Here is a 15,355-nt window from a genome sequence, read left to right as displayed (position 1 = left end):
TCAAAGGTGTCCGACATTGTCCGTTAATAGGTACGCTCTGTAAGACCCTCTCGTCGCTCCACGCCCCCCCACCTCTGCAGAATGTTCTTAATGTAGTGCCCTCGAAAACCTCATATTTGGCTGAATCGCCTGGAAAGAAGTCACATTCACTTCTGCGCAGGCTAGAAACGTACAATTTTGAAGCATTCTTGGGATTAGTCAACCTTTTGGATGTGTCATAATGACTGGAGGAAAATTACGTGCTTCTCGACGGTCCAGCGCAAAGCAACCGCGATTCAGCCGTGAGCCGAGCATCTGCTGACAACCGTGCGATATCTGACTGTCGGAAGTTCACATATACGAAACAAAATTTTTAATTTTCTTCAACCAGCTTTTATTTTACAGGAAAGCTGACGTTTAACATATGGTAACGTTACTAAGAAGCTGTTCTTCCACGCAAAATATGACTGTGATTGCTGGAAATGCATCACAGCCAAAAATCCTTGGCTCCGTTCACTGTGTACTTCTATTGAAATATCCACATGGTATTAATTTATGAGATACTCTCTACTAGAACATCCATTAAATTGATCTACAGGAGTAAGATGCATTGCTTGCAGTATTCAGGAGCTGATGTACTGTATTCGTCTTGCATTTGTATTCCTGTGTTTGAAAACTAATAGATTTTATGCCGTGTAATGGTGGTAAATCCTGATTTAATTACCTAATGTGTTTTATCTTGTTCATTTTTTACAATTTTATTTATCTAGGTATATCCCAGTTTTTCTTCTTAGAAAAAATAAAAAAATATGATGGGTCTGAATTTACATAATACACTACAACAGCAAATGAGCGCTCTAGTATTTTGAAGTGGGAACAGGGCTCCGCAAGGACACGATCTTTGCCGGATATAGAGAATCCTTCTTTCAACAAGGTGGCCTGATAACCTTGCACAGTGTTTTTCTTTGACTTCCGCTTGCTCGGTGTTGTGAAAATGCAGTGAATTTGAAATGTTACGCTGTTGAATCATTTATAGTTTAATCTTATTAATTGCTGACCAGTTTCATTGGAATAATAGCACAGTATTGTTTTGCTAAAATGGATTTCCCCACCAGGTGCAGACACTGACGCCAGAACCTTGGCTGTGCGTTGCTCTTTGCCCCTCCCACTCCCCACCAAATTTTACCCCTCCGATGATGACATCATCGCAAGCATCCTCTTTATAGCCCTCTTCCTAAATCCGTCCCAGGCCGGCCTCTTCCGTGGACGCCAAACGTGGGGGCGTGCTCTAGTTCTGGGATCCAGTCTCCCCGATGACGTCAGCCACGGTTTCATTGTGCATGCATTATTATTGAGAGCTTAAAATAGACCATCAGAGGAGAATGCAGTCGAACACACACATCCTTGGGTCTGATCTCACATCTGACTTTTTTTACTACACTGTCCTGATGCACAGGGAGGAAGGCATGCCATTGGCACATGCAGCAGGAGCACATGTTCTCCTGCAAGGAGACCGCACAGCTCCCGTGCGACGCTGTCTCGAAGCATCCTTTCAATCCCTACGACCAAACGCTGACGGAATCAAGAGGAGCTTGTGATAATATCCAAGATTACTGGTCGGCCACAAAACCGAACCGCCACACAGAGTCCCTTGAACCTCAGCCAAAGGAAAAGGAGACCGATTCATGAGAACATATTGACTTTCTGGCTTTACAGCCGCAGTGGTTTCCCTCTGCTTCGCAGGGACCGTTTTCTGCTGTGTGTGATTTGAAAAGGAACGTTGATCATTGAATGTCTAGCAAAGGTCATCCCAAGCAAGTGGTCTGTTGTCGCATATCTGCGGGAGATGTGGAACAGATGAAAGCGTTGTAATGTGACTCCAGCTTTAGTGAACTCTCCAGTCCAGCTCTCCAATCCAGAGCTCCAAAACGCTGAATCAGGGGTTAAAAGCAAAGCGAGCGGCATGTGTAAAGAAGAAGAGGAGGAGAGGGATTGTGTTTGTGTGTGTGTGTGCATATGTGGAGGGAGGTGGAGGGAGGAGAACTGAGGGAGGGATCGTGAGAGAGCAGCCTGAGCGCACGGCTCGAGCGCAGGAGTAAGGTTTCCAAGAAAGAAAGGCACATTTTCTCCCTAGTACCCACGCTGAAGCCAACGAAGGGGAGACACTTGGACTCCTTGCGCTCCGTACGCGGCTCCAGCCGACCCGACGACGGCACAGAAAAGCAGTCCTGCAATCTCAACCAGTCTGCGCTTCCCTGCAGGATTATTTCAAGTCAGGCAAGCAAGGTACCGTCTGTTTTCTCAGTGTGGTCTAGCAGTTAACCAGCGTAGAAAGAAATATGTGTTGTGTGTATTGTGCATGCATGCCTGTGCGTGGATGGGGCTGTGTGTGCTGTAGCCGAGTGTCAGAGGAGGGGACAGGTGCAGATTACAGTTAATTTACTTCCACTGTATGATGTAGTCACGTGGAAGTAGGGAATAGTAGGAGACTCCTTGACTATGCCAAGAAGCCGCAGCCGGCGAAACCCACCAATCGTGTGTCAGATCCCAGGCACGCTGGTATTTCCACGAGTTTCCTTCGGTAATCCGAGACCCGTGATGTGCCACGCACACCTGACACCAAGCAGGAAAAGTTTAATTGTGCCTCAAAGTTATGGCAAATCTTGCCATGCGGCTAGCGATCCCTAGATACTACATCCTCCAGCATCGTAGCCTTTGCGGGAACTGAAGTCAGCGGTTGTGTGACAGTGAGGTTTTACCTCCGGGGACACATTTTAAGATAGTCCCAACACTGCAGTGCAGTGTAAATGGTTACTAATATATTGTTATTATTTAGGTTATGTCTTTGTCCAGGCGATCTTATAGTGTCATGTTTATATACTTGGAAAAAGCTTGGAAGAGAACAGAGCATCAGTGTATATATCCATATATGGGGCAGTATTCCATGTCATTTCAATGTACCGTTTGCATAATCTGTGTTTGCTACATGTGCCAAGCTTTCCGAGAGGCTCTGTTGTAAGTTTTCTCCTCTATTTCTCATTTAATTAAAACCGTTTATTAGAACAAAACATATTAAAAACGTATTATGCCTCGTTCGTTTTTTCGGCATCATATGTGAGAGCAGTTACAACGGCGGACTGCTCCGTGTAGAGAAAGGCTGCGAAATAATGACCTCAGCTGCAAGACAATGCTAAGATTGATGGGGTTTCATCTCCCAGAGCGCAGAGTCAAAGGTCAACAGCAAACGCTTGCACGGTGATACCAATACAGCTGCTTCCCTTTCCCAGTTCACACCCAGTAATCGATAATTCTCTAGATTTCTTTCATAAAACATATTAATGTCACCATTATTTACCACACTGTGTTGGACCGCAAATTAAGTTTTAAATAAATAATGGAAAGTGAACATTTCTGAAAACACTGTGTTCTCTACAGGGAAAGTAATAAAATAACCATATACAGCGAGCTGATATTTAATGGAATGTCAATTTCACTTTAAATACTTTATATTTCTAATATTTTCCCCTGAATAATGGATTTAGAGCACTCTGTGATTTGTCTAATAAATATTGGATGTTCTGTCCTACATCTGTGACATTGTACAAATTATAGCTTTCTTCCTTTTGTTTAAATATGACAAGAAAAGGCTACAAAAAAATAATTACTCCAAATCACCATGTACTGATTATTATGAGTGCTGCATTTTCACTCCACCATGTTTTTCTTGACTAGTGTATTATCTGCTCAACAAAATGCAATTTTAACAGTAAAGAAATAATTCATTACAGTTTCAGAACAAAACACTAGAAATCATAAACACTGAAAAGTTTGCCAGCTCCTGCCATTGTGTGTGTGTGTGTGTGTGTGTGTGTGTGTGTTGCGTGTTGCTTCTCTCACCAAAGATGAAAGTCAGCAATGCTGAATGATTCAACAGATAGCTATAACTACCCTGGCATGTGATGAGCATTTCCTTCTATAAGCATATTAGGAAAGAACGATACTCATTACCATATTAAGGTATTTTCATGCACTTTATTTCGTTCTTCAGCTCTTTTGTCCAGCCATTTCTTTTTTGGTGCAACAGCGCTATATCATTGGATTCTGAACATTCAAACTGAAAACTTAAAGCTTAGAGTCCTGGTTTAGACTCTTTGTCATTGCCTCCACCACCCCTGGCACCCCTCTTCAACCACTAAGGAGATGTTTGGGATAGCAAGTAGTGTACTGATTAGAACTGTAGCCTTTAGACCCAAAGGTTGGAGGTTCAAATTCCACCTCCAGCTGTTTGTTGAACAAAGTACTTACCCAAATTGTTCCAGTAAAACTTACCCAGCTGTGTATATGGTAAATAATTATAGGTTGATCAACATTGTAAGCTGCTTTGGAGAAAAGTGTCAGCTAAATGAGTAAATATAATGATTACCTTTCCTGATTGACAGCACTTTTTAATGTTGAATGAACTCTTCCAGATGTACTAAGTGCATGACAGAAGCACCCACAAGTGTTGTCCCCTAGTATTCTGCATTTATGATTCATTAATTTAACTGATGCCATCATTGAAAGCTACTTAAAACATTTTATGTACTAAGCTACTTACAATGATTTACCAATTTACACAGCTGGGTAATTACTTCAGATCAGGGTGAGTACCTTGATGAAGGGTACAACAGTAGGATTCAAAGTCAGCTCCTTCAAAGGTAAGGCGTTAGGTCTAACCACAACAGTTAGAAACTTCTCCGTGCCATGGATGGCACCAGGTCTGTTTCTTTGTGACAGAATGAAGTCAAATGGTTCCACGTGGAGTGGAGTCAACGTTTGGCGACTTTGATGACATTTAGGAGTCACCAGATGCTTCTGCATGGCTGAAGTTTCCCCTGCTCATTTCCTGAACCTCTAATGTGTTGATGCGTTTTCTGGGACTTCCGTGATGTCTGTCTGGAGACTCTCTCCTGCCAGGTTGGGTACTTAATGTGTTCCTTCATGGCCCTATGAGCAAATTGCAGGTTAGGTCCTCTCAGGACATTTTTCTCTCTTTCCATTTGCAGAGGTTAGGAAGGGATATAAGGAGATGACCCAGCTTTTGAGCTGCTCTAAATCTGTGTTGTATTGGGGGTGCGGTGGTGCCGCGCGTTTGGCCGGGGCCTGCATTCTGGTTGGTCCTGGGTTTGAGTTCTGCTTGTGGTGCCTTGCAATGGACTGACGTCACGTCCTGGGTGTGTGTCCCCCCCGCCCCAGCCTTGAGCCCTGTGTTGCCGGGTTAGGCTCCGGCTTGCCGCGACCCTGTTTAGGACAAGCAGTTTCAGTCTGTGTGTGTGTATCGGTTCTCTGAAGAAAATTTCTTCAGTTATTTTGGCTCCTTGTGTTATGAATGTATTCAGCTTTTGTATTTTTAATGGAATTTTCTTCTTATACATTTTCTGAAATTCTTTATTGTGGAGTTACAGCAATCTGCGTTTCCTTTCCCAGCCTTCAGTTGTCAGTGAAACACACAAACAGAATAGGAGTGTAAGGCAGCACCAGTTTAACCAACATCCACAGCGTTTAGAGCGCTGGCCAGTGTCTCGTCAGCAGTATTGTACATGTTTATGGGATGAGTTTGTTTGAGATCATGGAGACAATATATTTTTGTTTCCAATAATTTAAAATGAGTTTTAAAGAGTACAGCTGGTAGTCTAGTGGTTAGAACTGCTCCCTTTAGACCCTGAGGTCAGAGGTTCAACTCCCATCTCTAGCTGAAGTATCCTTGAGAAAGATACTTACCCTGAATTGCTCCAGGAAAATTGCCTATCTGCATAAATGTAAATTGAGAGATGCATCACCTAAATTAATATATGCAATGTCAATGTAGCACAAAGTTAGTAAGGATGTTTTACTGGGTATTTAATTTATTATAGAGGTTTCCGGGATTTTTAAAGAATCTAACGTGTAAATAAATCAAGGAACACCAATATTAAAAAACTAATTTTGTCTAAGTGGTAAAAGTGATTGGATTTCAAACAAATTGAGTTATGAACACACTTCCAGCACAAGCTGTGTTCATAAGATGAGTAGCCAGTGTATGTTGTTTTCTTGGATTCACATGTGGTTTGTTTATAGGATCTCAACAGAGTATTACAGAAGGAATAACATGTTGGCCCAGCTAAGTGCTCAGTCTGTTCAGGACCTAGTGGAGCTCGTGACTCAGGATCAAGGATGAAAAATGTCCCAGTTTGGATCTCAGCCTCTGACCATCTGGACCAGAGTGGACTTTGCCTTGTCGGCAACCAATAAGCCCAGCCTGCACTTGTACTACATTTGTCGCTCATTAGACAAGCCGCAGTCACAAAGCAGGTGGTCTTGTGCTTTTTCCGATCAGGCTATTGGCTTTGATGTGGGCCCTGCTGTTGTACCCTTGAGCAAGGTGCTTAAGCTTGGCAGTGTTTTTCAGCCACGTAATTTTCATTTGAATATACAGTTTGTAGTGGAAGAGCTGCTGAGTCTTCCTTCCTAGCGCTGCAGAGATGACTCTGTCTGCAGGATTTAGCCCCCAGCCTACATTTCTTCAGAAAGAGGCTCACAACCGTGGATGTTTCTGGGTGTTCTCATGTGCTTAATAAAAAAAAGTAGTTTTTCTTGTGATTCCCCTGTAAAAAAACAGGAATCGCAGATTTTTTCTTCGGCTTTGTCCCGTCTGTTTAGTTCGTACTGCTAAAAATTGTTTTAAAATTTATTTCAGGAATTTGTAGACTTTATGGAAAAACTGTATATCATTTAAACCCATGAAAAAAATACTGAAACATATGACACAGAAGTATATAGACTTAAAGTCAAGCATCTTCTTCAAAAGCCACTTTTCTGCCACTTTTTTTACTCCACCCTTTGAGCCGTGACTTCACTTTAGCGCAAAATGAGTAGACGTAAAATTCTAACTTCTGCCTTGAGCAACAAATGTGCTTGATGAAGTGGTGTGATTTGAGCAGCATTGTTGCTAGTACTCTGGTTTCTGAGTCATGTAGGTTGCTGTGTGGTTCTAATGAAGCCTTTCTCAGCTGTCATACCCAGTTGCCTTCTTTCATTTTATTTTATGTTTTTTTTTTTTTTTTTTTTGTTCAGCTGCCTCCGCTTGTTTGATTCCTCCCGCCTTTGAGAAGCATCGCTGTGAAGATCGTATCAGAGAATCTTGAAAAATCATCTGTGGTGGACCTAGTCATTCCTTTGCAGTTTCTCAAAAGGAGACATCTTTGTCTTTTCACCTGTTCACACCCAGGACGGGATACCAGTCCATTGCAATACACCCCAAGCAGAACTCGAACCCCAAACCTGCCAGGGAGCGGGACCTGGCTAAACCTGCCACACCGCCGCACCCCTATACATATTTTATGTCACTGTGACAGCAATGTCCATGGTGCAACGTTCTGATGAACACAAACAGGTTTTGCTCATTGTTTCAATGGTGAATTCTTATCTTGTTTCCCTAATAATTTTCAAAATAGTCATAATAATGACTAGTATCCACTAGCAATTCACTAACAGGCAGAGGTACTTGCTGTGCCTCACTGATATTAATATAAGCATTACTATAACCCAAAATTAGCTGTTTTATTATCTGCCACAAGCTGCGCTTATCCTTTTGATCCTTACCTAATCTCAGAGAGCTCCATATTAGTCCTGCCCATAAAGAATGGATTACTGTTTGCCAAGGGGATTTGAGTTTGTGGAATTCAGATGGTATTTTCCAATGTTTATCAATTAATGAAGGGGCATTGCTACCACCTTCTATATTTAGAAGCATCTGTGCTGTCCTTGCGATCAGACCTTTGGGATGCGGGACAGACAGTTGAGTGTCTTTCCGCCACTGAACACTCGCTGCTACCCAGTGGCTCTACCCATGTAAAGATCTTGCCCTGCAGCGGTTGTACTGTGAAAACCCCCTGATGCCGTTTGACCTGCCTTGTTTGTGGTTTCCGTAGCAACCTCTTCTGAGTGAGCTCAGGCTGTCCTGCGCAAAGAGAGCTGTCACAAATGGTAGTGCACCTTTACAGTAGTGCCCTAATGAGGACAGCGGGTGTCTTTCCGTAACACCTGACGCTCCAGGCTCTCATTACCACCAGAAGGTGCCCTAGTGGGGACGAACATAGTCCTGAATGAAGCCACCTAAAATATCAGCAGCATGCAGAAATTGAAGCAGCCTGACTGAGATGGCGGGATATCTTGCCTCAGTAGTTTATGACATATAATGATATTACACTAAAACATGTGAGTTGGCATTTTTAAGGAGTTGAAACCTTCCGCTCAGTCAGACAAAGGAAAGAACAAAGGCTGTGCTCTTGTTTTCACTCTCCTGGTCTTACCTTCACCCTCCCATTCCACACAGTTAGGAAATTTCTTATGCACTTGTTTGCCACTTCTTCTGATTAGTTGCAGCGCCAACCAAGTGTGTACTTGAGCTATTGCTGCAGAGGTGTAAATGATGTTTCTCATGGACCTCAGTTCCATCTGTTAATTGCGTAGAAGTTTCCATGTTCCGTTCCATACACTGATTAGGAGAACAAGTGCCATTATTCTATTCGCTCACTCTTAGCAACAGGAAAGGACACCAAATGGTTGCACCTCGTCATAATCGGTCAGCGGTACCCAAGAGCAGTCTCCATACCCATTGCGGTGCGGTGGCACAACTGAATGCAGCAGGTGCAGGAAGGTACAGCCAGCTTTACATGTAGTTGCGGGGTACCTTAAGTCCATGATGGACAGACATTGGCGATGAGGTCGTCACTATGACAGCACTCTGCACCCATACGGTACTGTCTAGAGATGAACACACCTGTCGGTATTCCCTCTAGGTACAAGTGACAGTGTTGCGTGCTTGACCAAGTCAATGAGACACACTATTGTGGACTCCGATTATCCTGTTTCGTGCATCTAAATATATTTTTTGGCTAACAATGTGTCACAGCTACTCGAGGCTGAGGAAGTCATTCAAGATCAGATGTTTCCACAGTTTCTTCTGTGGAGGGAAATAGCAGAGCTGGATTTCTGTTTACATAAGGTAGTTGGCAGCTCCTCGGCACAACTAAACGGCTAAAATAGACACAGCTCCTAGTACACTTTTAAGGCAGTTTAATCAAAGCGCGGAACTCATTTCCGCCATGGCGCTTGTAGATATTTGATCTTTTCTGTGCCATTTATTTGAAGATAAATCTCATCATGTCTTGTTAGAATTTATTTTCACTTTAAGTAGTGCCAGGTTGCTGTAGGATGCCAACTGATGTACAGCCCCTTTTTGATTGACAACTTGCCTCTTGGCATGCAGTAGCTTTGAAAAAAAGGACTATAGATAGGGCTACAGTCTGACTCACATGACATTAAAATACACCCCAAGCTCTATTTTTCACAGTGTACCAAGTTGTGCCGAGAACATGGTGCGTGTTGAATTATTGTTGGTGGCAGGTATTTCAGGAAGAACTCTGGCCTCTTACTCCCACACAAGTCACATGATTCTGCACATAATGAGTATCACTAGAACTGCAGTGTACTGTAGATTATTGCAGTTAGTACTAAGCGTCAAAAAAAGATGTTCACAGAAAATATTGCCGTTTTGTAGAAAAAGACCTAAAACATTCCTTTTGGAAACATACTGCCAGTGGAAAATGTGTTTGAGCTTTTGATTAGGCACAACTAAAACATAGCAAGAGTCTCCTTGCTGATCGATCTTCAGATGATACTGAAATGTTTTACAATATAATACAATATTAGTATTGATTTGATTATTATTAGTTTAATGTATTAATTTAGCTGACACTTTTCTCTAAAGCAACTTAGTGTTAAGCTGCTTATAATTGTTTATCCACTTATACTTCTGGGTAATTTTTACTAAAACAATTCTGGGTAAGTATCTTGATCTAGGGCACTACAATGGGAGTAGGATTCAAACCCAAGTACTTTGGGTCCAAGGCTCTAAACACTACCTAATGTCCCCTTCATATTACCTTTTAGAAGTAAACTACAAACCTGTAATTATTAACTCAACTATTTAAAGCATATAAACAGTTTTTATAACATAAATAATACTACACTACCATAAATAAAGCCACCATCATATGTTTCTCTCACAAATAATATCAAGTGTATTGAAATTAAAATATTTTGTGCTATTGTCTTTCACAAATATACCATTTCTTTCAGTATTTTAATAGATTTTAGGTGGCTTTTTTCTATTCACGATCAGTTTTTTCCCCCATAATAAATAATAGTCAAATTCAACTTGTGAAGAGTTAATGAGGTGATTTCACATAACGAATAAACCCCTTTTTATAAGGGATGGGTGCACATTCTAAGCAGTGGATGCACATAGAAGTCTGTGCTTGAACCATGAGTAGAGGATGGTCCCAAAAGGCCAGCATTCTTTGCTATATCCTGACAGGGAAATAATAGGTGACAGGTGATGATATAGCATGCCTTACCTGGGTAATGTACCACACAAGCATGAAAACCAATTCTGCTCATGTGCCAGCGATAGCCTGGATGGGCTGATCAGCCCCGATATTATTGCTCTTTGCTACCGATCGTATAAGGAACATCGGATAACTCAAGGTTTTGTTCAACACAGTGCATCTTTACCCACACGCATACAAGTATACAATATGTTTTTGGCAGAAAATGAGAGTGCTCTCCTCTGGGTCATGCTGAAATAAATTCAAACCTGGAAAGACACAACGCTACAGAAGAGCAAATACTTCAGTGTAGAGGTGCATCAGTGCATCAGTATAAAAGATCATGTCCCGTAAAAAGGAATTTGATGAAAGTGGAATGGTTAATAAGGCCTGATGGATAAAAATATAGTCCCAGTGTTAGTCATAAAATGTCTCCATGTGTTTAGCATCTACCCTGAGGTTGTTACAGTGGACCCCCAACTCATAATTGCGCAGATCATTTACTGGGTCACGAAAATGAAATCTTTTCGTCACTGTTAGGACATGCTCATTCTCATTTCATAGCATTTATCAGAGCAGTGTTCAGAGTTACAATTACCTTTACCCTGGGCCACTGTAAGATTATTTAAAAGCTTTGATTAAACTAAATTCTCTTCTATTTTATGTCCTATACAACGTGTGACTTTGGCCAGCTATACTATAATTCATAACAGCCCTTCTGCATGTGTCTGCTCTTGTTCTTGTGTACACAGCTATTGGCAGTATTTTCACGTAACAATGCAAGTTACCCGGAAAGTTTTCTGACTCCCACAGACACATGTTTATGGATATTTATACGTTGGTGCACTGATAGAAAGCAGGCTTCCATCTTCAAGGCTGGATGTGGCAAACTGAGAACCTATGCGATGTTTTAACAGCCAAGGACAAGGACTATCTATTTATATCAAGAAATTTCTTTTTGAAAAATTTCAAAAATATGCTGCAATTTTTTTAAACAGTGCAACATTTATGATATTATTTAATGCACTGATAAATGTGTAAGCATACATTAGCATACAACAAGAGCCTATTTATAATAAATGGGCAAGGGAAGGGAGAAGTGCTATTTAAAGTCTCTCTGCAAGGTTCTTTTTAAAATTAGACTAAATTGAACTCACTATGACAACAATAAAGACTACAGTTTTGCCTTGAAGCCAAAATGTTTTTTCAGTTTTTTTTTTTATTTTCCCTGCCTTTTTCCTGTGGATGGCAATTATCGAAATCCTTTGGGGAAAGTCCACTCTTAGCGGGATCACTGGAAATATAATGGCCCTGGTATCGTCATCACTTTCGCAGCGGAGCTCAGTGCTTCATAGACATGTGAAGTAGACCCTTGTGGAGTGTGGTGGGGGGTGGGGTGTGGGGGGTTCTGCTTTCTTCTTTTATTAATAGTAGCAAGTAGCAGTATTAAGAAGTGTGAAATTGGCTTGATAAATCCTTCCCCGCCACCTAGATGAACCTCTTTAATCTCGTCTTTCATTGCCTTCAACGGATCTACTATGATGCCACAGGCCCCACATTACATGGAACTAAAAAGAAGCCATGGTGATGCGGATCTACATCGCACTTGCACCACATGTGTGGCTTTATCTGTGACTCAGTGTTTCACAGGGGCTTACTTTTCTATATCAAAATTTTTTCCATCTTTTTTATTTTCCTCAACCACTTGTCCAGTGCAGCACTGTGGGGGCCTGGTGGCTATCCTCAAGGCAAAGGATAATTTAGATTCCTCCGTTCACCTAAAGCACATGTCTTTGTGGTCCTGGGTCAAACAGAAGCACCAGGAAATAGTTATAACTGCTGCTTTTGGACTCAAATGTCATAGGTTCAAATCCCACCTCCTGCAGTAGTATCTTTGAGGTACATGCCCTAAATCGCTCCAGTAAAACTTACCCAGCTGTATAAATGGGTGAATAACTGTAGGTTGCTTAACACTGTAAGTCACTCTGGAGAAATGATTTAGCTAAGTAAATAACATGTAAACTCTAGACAGACTGATCTGGTCTGAACCACCGTGTTGCCTGCTGCACTACCCTTTTATTGAATTGTGCAACTCATAATTATTTCCTGAATTTGATTAATTAGCAAAATTATTTTTATCCAGAGTGCATTATGCCATAGTACAGAGTGCTGAATAGGTGCATCTTCAAAAGAATATTTGCATGGGATTAAGTCACTTGATGTTACAGATAAACCAGAGTAGAACCCCGTTTATAAAATGAGTATATGGTAATGCAGAGCCGATGGTATAATTTGGCGAAGCTATAATTTCACTCATTTTTACCACCGTGGCTCCAAATACCATGAGGTACTTATCCTATAAAGAATCTACCTGCAAAGCAGGACAGTCAGTGAAGCTCTGAATGCAAGACCAGTTTCGATGACAAAATGTCTTTGAAATTCCCTCCCTTTCCTCGTAAAGCTGTCCGTCTGTCGGAGAACTGAACTCTGTGTTTACTGTGCCCGCCTGAACTCAGAACAACTGAATTCTAGCAGGTTTTGAGTCTACGAAGCAATGCTGCTGTGAACGTGAATATCCTGCGGAAAGTCTCCATCTAGCACATAAGCTACATACACCTGTGATGCATTTGTGTGTCTATTACTACAGTGTGTTTTCATTAACATGAAACAAAATGCTTACAAAATGTATTAGTACAAGTACTGATAGACTTGCGCTCCAGTTCATACTGCTGTTCTGCCACCTATAATACCTACTTCTCTAGCACTACCTGTAAATGTATAGCTTGCCCTGCTGTTCTGAATTTACCCGATTAAAAAAATAAATAAATAAATAAATAAAAGTACACATGTATGCCATGCCAGTTAACCCATACAGAATCAGTGACATAACGTCACCACATCTCCCGTTTGTAGTAGTAGTTTTTGCCTGAAATTCCACATCGCTTATCCCTAAAGCATTTTCTTGCTTTGTAGAAATTTTTGTACGCTATAACATTGTTATAAACTAGGCATTATAGTAACAGGTGTGTTGATGTGAAGATAAGTTCTTTAAAAGCACTTAAAGACTTTCAGTGATACATTTGTTGTAAAAGTTTATTGCATTTATAATCTTTTTGCAGGAAACGTAACCGAGAAAATGCCATTTCAAGAGGTAAATAAGTATTTTTGCATTGTTCTTTTAAATGACTTGGGTATTTTATGGCAACATAAGCAACTGGAGGAAAGTAAAAATGGGAAAATGTCTGTGGTTTTTTCTAATGATCCTTGGTAGAAGCACATAAAAGGGTTTATACTGCAGATTAGTGAAACACATTATGTTTGCACTGTGTAAAGGGGCCATGCTTTTGATATTGGAAGTTTTTGTTTTCAGCTGCAGTCAATCCATTTAATAGGCGAAAAACACGCTGAAAAAGAAAACACCCTCTGATCACACATTATGACAGTTCTAACGAATCTCTGTTGCTTTCCCAAACAGATGAGGCGGCTGTTTGTTAATGTGAACAGGGAGAGGTCTGCATTAATTGATCCTGCTGGCTGACCTTCATCTGCTGTTCACACGCGCACACCACATGCTAATGCTGGAAGACTGCATGTTTTTGGAAGGTCTAGCAGTATAAAGCTTTAAAAGTTTAAACACAGTTATGCAACTCACGGATCAATCACAGTGGCGTGAGTACATTTATTTACTGCGGTGGTCTGTGCCGTGTGGGTGTAAGGGGCCCGAAGCAGGGATGTGATCAGCATCCACAATCTGCATGAACTCCTGATTGGATTCTTGAGATACAGCCCCCATTCTACAACCAAGGGAATCCACTGAACTGTGGATCCTCAGAGTGACATCACTGTAGTCAGACTCACATAAGACCAAAAGTCCTCTCTGAAAAGCCTTAAAGAAGTTGGTTATTCAACCCTTCAGCGCTTCAGAGCAACACTAATACAAGTACTGAATAAACAGATTGTAACCCCTGCCCACCGAATGCTACTTTCCATGTACAAGGGTTCATATTTCTGGCTGTAGAGGAACATGTTGGCTCTCCGAGTTGCAAGTTGGTGCTTTTCACACTTTACTGGCCGTGAGCTGACCACATGGTGATAAGTTTATGAGTACAGAGACACTCCAGATGTCAACATCCAAGTGCTATGCAGGTTGCTTTGAACCAGTGAAGACTGTCACTTCTGTGGTAGGGCATCGCCAACCTCCTAGGAAGACCTTCTCAAGAGGTGTTACTCATCGGATGTGCAACATGTTTTACAAATTCAGTTTGTGAATTTGATAAATTAAGAAACAAAGATTAACTGAGCACTTAAAAAATAAAGTATTGTTAAAGCTAAAGAAGTGGTCAGTATTGAAACAGTAAGCAATGGGTGTAATCAGCTGTATGTTCAAGGTATAGGGTTCAGTTATGTGCTAATGAAAAAATGCAGAGAAAGACAATTCTTTGTATCATTCCAATTTAGTGCTTTGCAAAATTCATATGGAGTAACTCAGTACCATTTTCTTAATAATCAACAATTCAGAAAGGTTGTTTCCATGACAACATTTATTACTTGAGTGCTGGAAATGTACAGAGCATATGAAACTTTGTGATGTGCTTTTTGCCTATGCCCATATCTCTTTGCTATCTTTATTTTGCCTGGAATTTATATATCTATGTAGTGTACTAACAAAAGTAACATTTTTGCTTTTTGGGGACAATATGGCTAAAGTACAAATGTAACAAAGGGATTGTGGTGGTTTGAAAGTGTCTCCATGTCTGTTTTCTGTCTAGTCAGATGAATAATGTCTGTTCTGTGAAATGTGAGAGCCCCACCGTTCCCACCAGTGCACCTGCTACTCTTTACTTATATCATGACCTGATGACAGATCACCACTTGGAATCAGCGGAAGTGCCTGCAATAACACCACGGTAGTAACACAGCTGGTGTTAGAATCCATATATCGAGCGTCTTGTTTTCATTGTAAGAGA

At 41.2% G+C, this 15,355-nt stretch overlaps 1 protein-coding gene across 6 annotated transcripts in view; it reads left to right on the top strand.

The window, feature by feature from the left end:
* The first annotated feature begins 2,132 nt into the window (after positions 1–2,132).
* gramd1bb (GRAM domain containing 1Bb) overlaps positions 2,133–15,355 on the top strand; it is a 115,147-nt gene continuing 101,924 nt past the window's right edge. For 5 of the 6 annotated variants that reach the window (XM_018748722.2, XM_018748708.2, XM_018748707.2 and 2 more), the window contains exon 1: positions 2,195–2,265. The gene's annotated coding sequence lies outside the window, so the exon portion shown is untranslated. Of the gene's footprint in view, positions 2,266–15,355 lie in introns of all 6 variants that reach the window. The other variant, XM_018748719.2, reaches the window with a different exon arrangement.

This window comes from Scleropages formosus, chromosome 10, assembly GCF_900964775.1.
Source record: "Scleropages formosus chromosome 10, fSclFor1.1, whole genome shotgun sequence".
NCBI lineage: Eukaryota > Metazoa > Chordata > Actinopteri > Osteoglossiformes > Osteoglossidae > Scleropages > Scleropages formosus.
The sequence above is the reverse complement of the archived record's forward strand: the minus strand, read 5'-3'. Positions and strand labels throughout refer to the sequence as shown.